The sequence below is a fragment of the Augochlora pura genome, chromosome 7 (genome assembly GCF_028453695.1).
Source record: "Augochlora pura isolate Apur16 chromosome 7, APUR_v2.2.1, whole genome shotgun sequence".
NCBI classification, from domain to species: Eukaryota; Metazoa; Arthropoda; class Insecta; order Hymenoptera; family Halictidae; genus Augochlora; species Augochlora pura.
The window spans coordinates 26,214,406-26,227,761 of record NC_135778.1 but is presented as its reverse complement, the minus strand read 5'-3'; the positions used below and the strand labels follow the sequence as shown (position 1 = coordinate 26,227,761).

General features: G+C 35.8%; 1 protein-coding gene across 1 annotated transcript in view; it reads left to right on the top strand.

Annotated features, from left to right (window-relative positions):
* LOC144473705 (proton-coupled amino acid transporter-like protein pathetic) overlaps positions 1-13,356 on the top strand; it is a 45,358-nt gene that overhangs the window by 5,940 nt on the left and 26,062 nt on the right. The gene's annotated exons all lie outside the window — the stretch shown is intronic.

Below are 13,356 nucleotides of genomic sequence, written 5' to 3'. Positions count from 1 at the left end.
TCGATGTTCTGCGCAAGATTGTATCCAGCAATGATCAAATTATCAACACGATCCAAATTTCTCGATCATTTGTTACGCGAGAACGTAGATAAACATAATACGACGTTGAAATACGTTCTTTAAAAAGAAACATAAACGAAATAAATTTACAAACATAAATAAATTAAATAAATTTGCATGCTAAGCAAGTACAACAAACGCGCATGTCGAATATGTTTCGGTAACCGGGCAATCGAGATATTTCAAAAAAGAATTCAAATAGGTCTAGAAGGCAGACATCTTTAATATCTTCAAACAACCGCAGATAATTTACATATGTTTGCATACAAAGTTTAACATTACGCAGTATCAGTATCGATCTTAAAATAGGTATTTCGTGGAAGTCAGCAAATACTTTTCCCGGTGTTTGCTACAACGTGGTTGGCCTGTTACTTTTGCGCAGAACTGTATGTCCAGCGAGTGCATCTAGGTGGGAGAGAACTGTGCACACGTGTACTCTAGTGTTAAACCACCATTCAGCGCTCGGGATCGGTAGAAAAAGGGCTCCGCGGGGTGGGGGGCGCCAGTGTTGGCGAGGTAGGGTACTCCATGCGGCTCGGAAAGGGGGTGATAAGACTGGAGGGGAGGAAGAATAAAAAGAACACGAGGTCCGTTGGTGGGGATAGAGGAAAGGTGTTGAACGAGGAAATTTCCATGACGTAGCGACATCCATAGTCGTTGGGAATTGCTTACCGACGCGGATTACTTACTGGACAGGATTGGTGCTGTACTATTTCGGCGGCCGAATTCCGCGAACTATGCCCGAGACCAATAACCCAAGAGCTGTAAAGACGAATCGCGTGTAATTTGTCGAATGGAAACAATAACGCTGCAGTTCTAAAGATTTTTCAAAAAACTATATTATAACGTAGATTTCTATTGTAAATTAATGTCGAATACATTATCGAAGAATGCTAAATATACTGAACAAATTTGTATCGTGTAGATCATTGAATTTCCAATATTCGTTCCGTTGTATTTGCATTGCAAAATTTTAATTACCGAGTTTTTCATATTAACTTGTTCTTAGTGAACTGTCTCCTCTCATGATAAAAATGGGTATCGTATTGCTTCACCGTAAACGTTTCAATAGCGCCAGATGAGTCACGCAGTTATGTTAGCGGTTAGCTTGCACTTAGGTATGCAACATCAGACTAATTTATGAAAATGGAAGGACACTGGACGCGCGCGCGTCATTGTACATGGAAATCGCGAGAAAAAAACGTCAAAGATAACATCTTGGAAGCTAAAGTTATAGCGAGTGTTAGCTGCAGGCAAAAGAACAGTTAACCTGAAATTCCATTAAGTATGACTCATCTTGCAAACAATTTAGATTAAAACTTCCGCTAGAGAATTCTCGGAAATTGTACGACGTTCGGGGTTGGGGGTTGCAGACCAGTGATGTAACACTTGTTGAAACTGTCGGGGGAGTTAAGGATGCTGCGATGATACGTTCTGCTGCTTGGAAGGCGTACCATATTGCTTGAGAAGGCGTGGCTTGTGGCCCACCGATTTTTTTACGCCAGCGAGAACTGAATTTGCGATTGCAAATAATTTGCCTAACTTGTATATTGTTGCAATAACATGTGTGATATTATAAGAAAAAGTCGAGAGAGATTTAAAGAATTTTTTAAAGATTTATGTGGATGCTAAAATATTCGTTGTTAATTTTTCAGTTAAAACAGTCTCAAACAATACTTCCTGCGTTACATGTTAACGTTAACTCATTACACAAGGTCACAGTTACTTTCAAATCGCTAATTACATTGCAAGAGTAACTGAAAAGAAATAATTGTTCCCGATAACGAAGCAAATTAGTTTGTTATAATTTGAATGCAGATGTGGCGCATTTAGACACAAGATTCTGTATGTAATTCTCTTTTAAAAATGCATAATTATTAATTCGTATTCAGTGCATAAATCTACAAAGTTTTATAGTAGTACGGGATTAAACGAAATTTTTGGATATAATGCATAACTATATTTAGGTTAATTAATTTATGGTACGGTAGGTCTGCGTAAAGTAAATGAAGCAAAGAGTAAATTAAGTAAAAGTATGACTGGCTGGAAAAAAAGGGGGAACCGTGACATGCAACGGTACACGGGACTGTTACATCCGGATATAAAGATCAAAGAGAAATTGTTGGCCGACACGTGCGATTGAAGAACAACAAAGTAGAAAGTTTGAGAACTAGGCAGAAATTTCGAAACACAAAGTTCGTCACTGAAATGGCACTCATTCGATCGATTTAAATATTATCGTACTTTGCAAATCCTTTACAGTTCTACATTTAGGACAAAATTAAGTCAAACAAAGCTTCCATAATTCGTTAACTAACATAACTTAATTTCAAATTTGCAAAATGAAAACTAAATATAATTTTCTATACGAAATATGGGGAAATCTTGTCATGTTCTTTTAGAAAACTGAATGTATGGTTTTTATTTGGTAATTATTTCGTGAAATTTGGTAATTATTTCACGTGTCAGGCGTTGCAACGCCCTAAAGTCCAATGACGCCTCGAGGTGTCAACGGTGCATTCGTGCTAGTTCAAACCGCCATATCAACACTTCACCGACCGATCATTCGGCCGTAAACATTTTTATATTGTCATAACATTACCATTAAACAATATTTATTTATTTTATTCGTCGCGAGGGGTATTTAATATTTTTAAAAAACTACATAATAATACCTTAATAATAGGTATAGCAAATTATTAGTTGCCATAACAACTAATTCATAGATTACCGATCAAGGTATAAAGTCGATTTATAGGCTACCGGTCGGTATAGTATTAAATAATTCCAAGGAAAATATGGCCAAACCTGGCGTGTTAAGGATGGAAAATATTACGTTCGTAGTTAGGGAGGTAAAGAAGTACGTTCGATTCAGGATTGGGGAGAGGTCAGCGGTCGCAAAGTAGTTGAAGTCACGCGAGCGCGTCTGGAGTTCGTTCGTCTAGCATGCCAGCAACACGACATGTACCGGATGTTTGAAAAGTTACTTACCAGATTTGGCAGAATTCAAATTTCAATTCGATTAAATTTTTTCAAAATTTTTAAGACTATCAGAGCTTAATGAAAGCATTCTCTTCTCACCCCAATACTTGCTGATTCAAAATAAATTCTTAGAATAAAATCATTTGATCCTTGATGTATATTTATTAGTGTAATTAAATGAACGTATACATTTTTAAATAATGAGTATTTGGGAATTGTTAGTTCCATTGTGTTAAAAAATTCTACAATCTATTATTTTATACAATTTAATAAAAATCAGTTGAGTCAATGTCAGACAATCGGTATAATTCTAAGCACCTTCGTTAAGGTAGAAGTTGGATAAGAAATTACTGAAATAGATAATGCGAACTTTATCGCAAATTATTCCTGGTGTAACAAAACACTAGCATGATATAATGGCAGGATTTTATAGCCCATTTGACGCGTAATTCAATCTCTAGATTGAGTCACCGGTGTTTAATGTATAATATAGCGCAGAACGGAAATATTGTCTTCAGTGAGTGGAAACTGCTAGGTAAATGTGGGTGTGATGGTCAATAATCAAGGATAATTTTTTATTTTATTATACTGACGTAGTTTCTGTTTCCTTTGGAACGTATACTTCACTCTCTATTTTATAACTCTAGGTAAAACAATTTCTATACGAATTTATATAATCGACAATATTAACAATAATTGTCGATAAACAATAAGTCAAGGTTATTATCAATATTAACATTAAGTCGATAACATTTCGATTACAATATCTAGATAACGACCAGTATAAATTAGGTTACTAATTTGCTATCTTTCAATTTCTATATAAATTGTTTTCGGTGGGCGTGGTTTTGTAGCTCTTCACGACGATTGAGCTGTGGAGTGCCCTATAGGGTGAAATTAGTAGACACGGTCACATTTCAGTATTTTATATAGAAACTTTACAAATTCTAAGTAATCTACAAGAAACTCAACACAGTGTTTTTTCGATAAAGGAGGGACTATCGTAACCGAGCTCCAAATGGGCGTGTCTTGATGGCTCTTGGCATTTGTATAACCAGAATAGTGCTCTATAGGATAGCCCATGTTTATAAAAACTTCAGCATCGAATATCTTCTATAAAATCTCGTCCTGAAGGACACAATATCCTGGAATGATCAAAGTGGACATGATTTCGAAGCCTGTCTTGATTCTATATTTCTCAAATATCTAACACTGGCTTTGTGATCCAAATACCCGCCTTCAGCCGCTCTAAAACAGAATAACGAATTCCAGAAAAGTTGTGGGCATGGCATTTAATCGCCCCCGTCGCACCCAGTGCATAACCTGGTAGAACAATCTACAGCCCACGCAACGATTAATATCTATTAATTCGAAATAGACCTTAATGAACGGTGACAAGGGGACTCGTCGTGAAAATGAAAGTCTTTCGTGGATCGAGGAAGATCAATGACGGTCGATCGTTTGCACAAAGTACATACTCTGGTTGCAGTCTCGGCTCTTTGCTCGGTCCAGCGGGGATTATCTCGTGGTGAAATCAAGTTGAAAAGTTCAATGCTAACCGGTCTACGCGCGGACTGTGTGAATAGGATCAGTGACGGCGCGCGTGTGAGAGAGACAGGGAGAGAGCATGGAAGAGAGAAAAAGAGAGAAAGACAGAGAGGTCGCGCGCATGCGCCGCCGGTACGACGGGTGAACCCGAGGCCGGGTAATCACCGGCAGACTGTTCGATCGCCGCACCGCGCCGGCCACCGAGAGTTCACTGGTCTCCTAGAAGTAGAAGTCACGCGAACATGTCTCGAGACCGTTCGGATATCCTTGCCGCTTTACATATACAGTGGCTCCGCAAATATCGCCGATTCAGCCGGTTGTTTTCTTGTTGCCAACTGAGCCGCCTTAAATCGATAACAAGCCCTATACTTGCGCCGTCACGTGGCTGCTAGTTATAGAATCGGATGTTTCGATTGGGGTTGAAGATATTCATATTGACTCGTGACTCCTTTGTTTACGTCGACTTTGTAAACCTGTTTATCACCGTAAACGGGGAATTTGTTTGTCTGAGGTTTCTACTAATTTTAAATGTATATTAAAAATATAGAAAACTCACTAGAAACGTCAGGTTATGAGTATCAAATATGTGTAAGCTCTGTTACCTCGTTGGTATATATGTATTTCTATCGAATCTGTTTTAGAAACAGTTTAATGTTTCCAAATAGCGCAAAGTTTAAAACGAGTATAATACTATATAGAAATTACTGAAAAAGTTTCGAATTTATTTCGAAACTTTTAAATGTAACTTGAAATTAGCGTATGCCGAGTACAGTAAATTTTCACGCAAATTCAAGTATAATAATCAGCAACAATCACGTGATAGCGATTAGAATGAGATCTATTGCAGAGACTGTCTCGGAGGTCAGAAACGAATATAGTCTGGAGGAAACCAGTTAAACACGAAGATGACTGTTCACTTTTCTGTCTTGCCTGATAGATACTCTTTCACTTCGAGATAGTAGGAAGAGGCGATCGAAACCTTTAGTTCATGAGTCACCAGTGTGCGGAACTTCGGCTTCTATAAATAGCTCACAGTTTGATTCTCTACTATCGAGGCTCGTTTCGAATCTCGTGGCCATTCATTCCCCGTACATTTGCCTTAGAATTCACACCGTACACCTTTATCGCTGAGTCAAATTAGAGGTGGACATTTGAAGCGTAAGGATTGAAGCGTAATCACATTTTTTGTGAGCAATTTGTAATATGCAAATAGTATACGTACTGTCAGTACCATCTCAGCTTTTCATATTATCTGTTTAAAATTGTCATCACTGTTCTCTCGAAGATTACTCAAAATATATAGCTATTAACAAAGCAAATAACAAACGCACGTTAACTGTACTTCTCATAATTGTTTAACAATTTTCTGCACCCACTTGAGGGCAGACGAAAATAGTTTATTTTGCTCGCAGGGGCTTTCAGCGGGCACGAATATTTTGTGAGACGTACAGGACCTTTTAGGTCGAGTTTGGATGTTGGTATCCGCGGATATTTTTGCAAAATTTAATGACGGAGTTCAGACGAAATAAATTGGACGCCTGTTTGGATGACAAGTAAACGAAATACGCGAATTAAATGCAGATCCGATCTGCAATTGCGGCTGCAGGTTTGGTACACGCGCTGACCGCATTATTCAAGGCATAGTACCTCTGATCCAACAAAGTATTTTCACGCATACCTGATCTTCGCACAAAAAGTTGACCATGTAACGCTGATACTGGTTTACATCATTTTCAGACCGCAACAAAAACCCGCGTTGTATCGAATAGCGTTTATTATTACCACATTCTGTGCACAATCGACCGTTGCAAGGAGCCGGACGATTTATCCTTGCCGGCGGACGAATTTTTTCCCTTTGGCGGAAATCTGGGTGAAGCGACACGTTACCGTTGAAATGAAAAAAATAGACTAACGAGACAATTTAATAATATCCGTAGATCGTATTCTGACAATTACAATGAACTGAAATTTTTTTAAACTTGTTAAAAAGCAACTTGTCACGTGTAATTTTTGTTACTTCAAGAGTTTAAGAGTTTAAGCAATTTAAATCTCGCGCCATCTTCCGACTTGTAGGTTAAGCATATTTAAAGCTAAGTACATAGTTACTTGATGATAAAAAGAATTTGTTGAACTACACGTGCACGTTTCTAAAGAATTTTCATCATTTTGACGTCCGTTTCAGTTTAAAATTTATGACAGATTATAAATGTCATAAATTATTTGGGTTACAGTAATTTTTTAAAAATGTCGTATTCTATAATAACTTGTGATATTTTAAAGACAGCGTAATAATTTTCTGACAATTATATTTTTAAATCAGGAAATTTCATATTCGTGCTTTTTGTTATTTAAATATGAAATTCGAGTACTTTTAAATTAAAACAAATAGTGCATATTCATAGATTGTATAAAAAATGTAAATAGTACATTAGCATGTATAAAAATGTTTCTATAATGTACCTGTATGAACGAGTTTTAATATGTTTATGTTCAGCGCAAATTTTTATTTGTAAAAGAGACTTCCGTCACTTTTAAGATTTTCGAAAAAAGCTCAACAGTATATTTCTGATTTCGTAACTTTTCACTATCTTTTGATTTTTACCATAGAAATACTTTATAAAGTATTCGCGTGATTGAAACTCCTAGAATGATAATCGCTAAGAATAAGACAAGTACATTACTTGCAGATAAGAGTCACGGTTGTGCTTGTTCTCAGGTGACTATGTTAGAAAAGATTCTCTTGTTGGGACAACGACAAAAGATTTATAGAAGTTAGACATGCAGGCTTGTGTTACAGTGTATTCACGATTAGATAAGTTCGCTTTCCCATGACTGATAAGTTTGAGCGTTATCATCCGCTCAAACAGTTGAGAACTGTTGTTGTAGAACCCGTGTTCCCCTCGATTTAACATTAACAATTTCGCAACAAACTCTTGCTACTTATGATGCAATTCGTCGGCATCAAGTTTCCTTTAACTCGTCTTTTAACAAAATTCCATTTTACGACTTTCAATATTTACGAAACATGTGTGTTTACATAAGAATTTATTTCGAATGCAATATTTCCTTGTCGGTCTCAAGGAAAATAGATAGTGTCATCGAAGAAGCGTTGTCGAAGATAACATTTAATGATGATTTTTTATCAATGTCTTACAACCTTCGTTTGAAAAATATAGGGACGTTAAAATATGTTCATTGAAGGATAATGTACAAAATGTAAAATGTGCTTCGTACCAAAACTTTTTATTTGTACCTTTTCTAATGTACTTTTTCCAATGAACTTTCTAAAATGTACTATAATGTACTTTCTGAAATATACTTCCTGAAATGTATTTTCTAAAGTGTCCTTTTTATAATGTATTCTTATAATTTACTTTTTGAAATGTGTTTTCTGAAATGTACTTTCTAAAATGTACTTCCTAAAATATACTTTTTAGAATAAACTTTCTGAAATTTACTATCTGAAAAGTATTATCTGAAATGTACTTTCTGAAACATACCTTTTAAAGTGTATTTTATATGATGTCCATTAAAATACGTACTTTCTAAAATATCGCTTTTAAGATGTATTTTGTACAGTATGCTTTATGAAGTATCTTTTTTTTTAATGTTCCTTTTTAAGATGTAGTTTCTTAATATATGTATATAATAATGTACTTTTAAAAATGTATTTTCTGAAAATTTTCACTACTTGCGTCGAAACTCATTCAACTTGTCTTAAAATTTTTCCTGGTTTCCTTTGACAGCAAAAGAATTGCACTAATTCTGTAAACAGAAGCTTGATAATTAGCAGCGTGAATTGTATGAATCAGCTGGATGCATTTCGTTGGATTTTTCGTTTCACGATACAATACTCAAATACGCGACTTCGCCTGTCGGTGACACACGTTATCTTCCAGTTTGTATTTCACAGACGATTCCTCGTATTTTATAATCGCAAGCACTTGTGCAGCAGATGTGCAACAGTTGCATAATCAAGTTACAGAGTGCAGAAGATCTTGATGCGATATTCTGACGCAATGAGCGGCACTCTTATCACTGTCAAGAAAATACTCGACTTCGGAATGTCGGGTACTTAGATTTCATCGGAAGATTTCCACCGGTTTCCAATTATACGGTTAATTACAGCTGTATGCCTGCAAATATGAAGTTTTTAACGTTCTTCCGACACGAGGATATTTCTTTACACAAGAGATAAATTCTAACAGAAATTGCCAATTTACAAGTTGTTCCAACAATTGAGAATAAAGTGAAAAAAAACAACACTTGAACAATATTGCATATATTTCAATGAGAAATCCAACTGATTTTCAAATACTCTTACTAGTTTAGTAAACAAAATGACAAATAGTTTTTTTGTCAATCTATTTTTTCAGTTAATCCATGTTATTCACTTATGTGTTATCAAGTTTGATAATTCGATGGATGAAGAAGAAATTTTACTGGCACAAAATTGTTCAGACTGTCATGAAACTTTTCCATGTGTTATAATAACTTTTCTCCATCGCTTTGCGATTCAACAATTAATATAACAATGTTTAGTACAACGAAATCATTAAAAATGATATAAACACGCGGTACGTTTGTCGTTAATATCTCTGTACCTATATAACATTATTACTTCGCTGTAAATAATATTCGGTGAGAAAGAATATATTAGGTCTACCGGAATATTATGTCTGCTAATGTCATTTTATTTGCGACATATATTTCACAAAAATGATATTGATAAATCGCCATCACGCCGGCAAACAGGACATGTGTGACGATTATATTAAATTATTATAATAATACAATAAATATTAGGTGCACACAAGATTTATTGCTTTCTTTCTTTTTAATCCCTTGCACTACAATAACGAGTCAGATTCATTTCTATTAAATCGAGATAAAATTTGAATGAAAGTAAGCGAGGACAATGGGTACAGTAGAATGATCGCATGACATCAAAGAAATAATTGAGGACGAAATAGTCGTGATCAACATAGCTATGAAAGACGTAATAGTACAAGGGGTTAAGAACAGATAGAATTTTCCTGTAGACCCAATATAAAAATCATTCTCGTTAAAATTTAGCCTCGTGAATCGACTGACCTCGCTGAGGATTAGACGAATCCCTTTTCGGCAACCGACTGTCAAAGACGAAGGGAGAAGTTGAACAATGAAATCGACAAATCGCTGAATGTATTTAGCGGTGTCCGGTCAAATGGAAGTGAACAATAGTTGCCGGCGAATCGGTCCGGTCAAATGAAGAAGGTCAATACTGTTACGCGTAGCGCAACCGGTGGTAATTCAGGGGCAGAAGCTGCGACGCCGCCCTCCCACGCAGGATCCACGGCAGAGCCGGGTGTGCGTGTTACGCACTGCGAGCCCCGAGATGAGGATGTGACGTGACTCTTTCAGATTTGTTAATTTGTTACTGCGCTGGCACCCGTTGATTCGCGCATTCAAGAACACTGCGTGGGCTCCGGGAGAGATTGCCGCAGTCTCTGGTATCTGTTATCTCGAGCATCTAATTAACACCATCGCTGGCCAATTAGACGAATTTCGTAAAAGTTAGCTACTTTATCGTCGGATAGATGTTAGATAGCTTTAGCTTTGGAACCCGGCTAGTCGTCCCCTTTCGACATAATCAGGTGTAAATATTTATAAGCCGGTAGTTAGCATTCTCATCTATTTATATCCCATACAGGTTTCAACATTGCTAGTATATATGTTCCAACTTTCTCGTCATTGTTGTTGAGTGTATTCTTGTTCCAAAAATTAAATCTAGTGGAAGCGTTTAGGTTTCAGAGTGTAATGATAAGTCCTAAAGTTCAAGAATATTATATTTATCTATATCTCACATTTCAATGCTGTTAACATTTACACTCGAAATCACTTTAACCTTTTCGCTACGGCAGTGTCGTCCGTCGAAGTACTGTCATTGAACGAAAGCTCGCGCGTGTGATTTCTGTATATTTTACTGTACTTTTTCTTAGATTTAAATAACTGTACTGAATAAAACAATCATTGCTTTAATGTAACAAGTATGTTTAAATTTTTAATATGAAAGGACCTACAAAATTACAAAAATACAAAATTATTTTTGTATTTTGCCTACGGATGCCACCTGTATACACATAATTTGGATGCCGCATATATGCGGCGCTCGGCGCGAAAGGGTTAACTGCAAAATTTGAAATAATTTTCCTGGCTTATAGAATTTCCATTTTATGAAACAAAGTGCATTTTATAAATCGGAAATAGATTATCGTGAGTCATACCAACAGTTTAACTTTTGACAACATTCTAAAGCTTGTTAGTATAAAGTTTACCTTCGAACGTGATAGAACAATTCTAGTTGTGCCTCAGAGTCACCAATCGAGTGCAAAAGGTTAATTGTGTTGACATCCCAACGACTGACACTGTTAGGTATATTTATTTTCTAGAAACTTTTAAGTAACGAATATTACTTAGTGGGAATGCAATCTGCGGCTTTGTTTACGAGTTATTATCGTAAAACAGTGACCAATGAAAGTCGAGATCGGCTGACGCTGGGTGGCCGGGCCAATGAGCGGAGCTGATCTTCGTTCACTCATTAGCTTGGCAGCCTCGCGCCAGCCGCGCTCGACTCTAATTGGTCAGTGTTTTTCGTTAATAACTTGTGAACAAAGATACAGGCTTCATTTTCGTTAAGGAAAGAGTTACTTCGAAAAACCTCAGACCCTCCTCATTTTCTGATATTGATTAATTTTTTAACACCCTGTATAGCAAGGTGCAACACTGCTGAGTGTATTTATGTCCATCACTATTACTTTTGGAAGTGTCCACGTTTCAACCATCATCTCATTATTCTTGTTTGAATTGTCTATTTTCCAAAAGCCAACACAGCATTTCAACACTGTTGAGCATATTTATATTCCATGACTTTTAAACACTACTGACAACGTTTATGTTCGAACAAATTGTCCATGTTTCTGAGTGTATTTTTATTCCAAAGTTCAACGCCGTTAAGTGTATTTGTATTCTTGGAACATTTTAAGACTTTTGAACATATTTATATGCCATAAATGCTCGAACAACACTAAAAATATATATCCAAACTTATTTGTCAGTGTTTTTGGAAGAAAGCTATTTCCACCAGTCTTTTATTATACATACGTTTACGTATAATAAATTATTTTTATAATGTTTATAGCAACAGTGGAACAATTAATTAAGTAAAAGTCTGACTAAACTTAGGAAATAATTAAAAATTAGTTAGTCTTCTAAGTCCAGTTTACATTATAATATTCATAAGAAAATGAGAAATAGTCACTTGTATGATAAATAGTATGTAGAAATTATGAAAGAAATAAATATTAAAATAAATATTAAAATTTTCAACTTTATTCTTCAAGATTATTCAGATATTACTCAGATTTAGATCCTCACTGTTTCGAATATTTCAATGATTAAAACTGATAAGATTACATTAGTATTATATAAAATTAATTAAAAATGGCATTTTGTTCTTTTGCAAACTGCCTGCCAACCAAGTAATAGTAATTAATATCTTAGTCGTTATTCTAATTTCGGTTAGGCTCTCTCGTTCTAAATTTTAAGGTCAACTTTCTATTCTTAAGACATTAGATTCGACTTTTTTTTCTCACCGATTGTTTATTAAGCGGCGGAAAATTGCCAATTCTAATCTATGATCGCTTTAACAGCAGTCCCGCTTCGCTTTAGTTACATTATTGCTAAACGCTGATCACTATGGCGCTCATAAAGCAGTTACGCGGTGCCCACGCTCCGGAGCAGTGAATAAATTTCAATAATTATTATGATTGGATCGTGGGCATATTGCTGACACGCGGAATCGTTAGCGTAAATCAGGCCTTAGAATTGGCATCCCTTTCACTGCAATCGGCCAGTAAGTACGCTATTATACGGCTGATCGGAAATTTGTTTAAATAAACGGCGCGAGACGCATTGTTGCCTCTACGGTTAATCAAGCTGTTGACGGGTTGATTTCTTAGCGGATTGTACCTTCTCAATGACCAAGCTCGTAAATGTCATAGTTTAGTATGCTGGCATAAGCATTGTGTAAAATAAACTGTCGGAAAATAATAATTAGCAATAGGATTCTTAAATAATTAAAGTAACGTTCGAGTAAAATGATGTGGAAATTAATGTCAGAAATATGTCGTAATCACAAACACGTTACAGTTGCGAATAAATTAATGAATAAATGTTGCGAATAAATGTAAACTTATTCTAACGATTTGTGGTATGTGTAATAAAATGAGTAGAAGATCGAAGTCACTACGTAAAGCCGAGCCAAATACTAACCGAATTTAAAACATTCCGTGACAGCTGAAATATTTTCATGCGCCATAAAAGCAAATATCACGAAACAAAACCGCATAATTCAGCGGCAATTTAATGGCGTACGTGAGGCACCGTGACCGCAAACACTTCCGTGTACCTAAACGCCGTGCAACACGGAAATCTCTAATCATTCGCTGTCCACGATTCGTGCGATTATGCGACAATAGTTTACTCAGCTAATCGCAGAATTATTCGAATTATCCACTTGAACGAAGCACCATATAAATCCTGTGATTTCGAAGACTGAAAAATCGACTTTATTAAATGCGATTTTGTTAAATAAATTTTAGTTGCTTTTAAAATTGTAACTTGTAAAGTCATTTATAAAATAAGAACTTGTGTCATTGTTGTACTGATAGTTTTATGTCAATAATTTTTTTACCATATCACTAGACGGTTTTTGATAATGCTTGG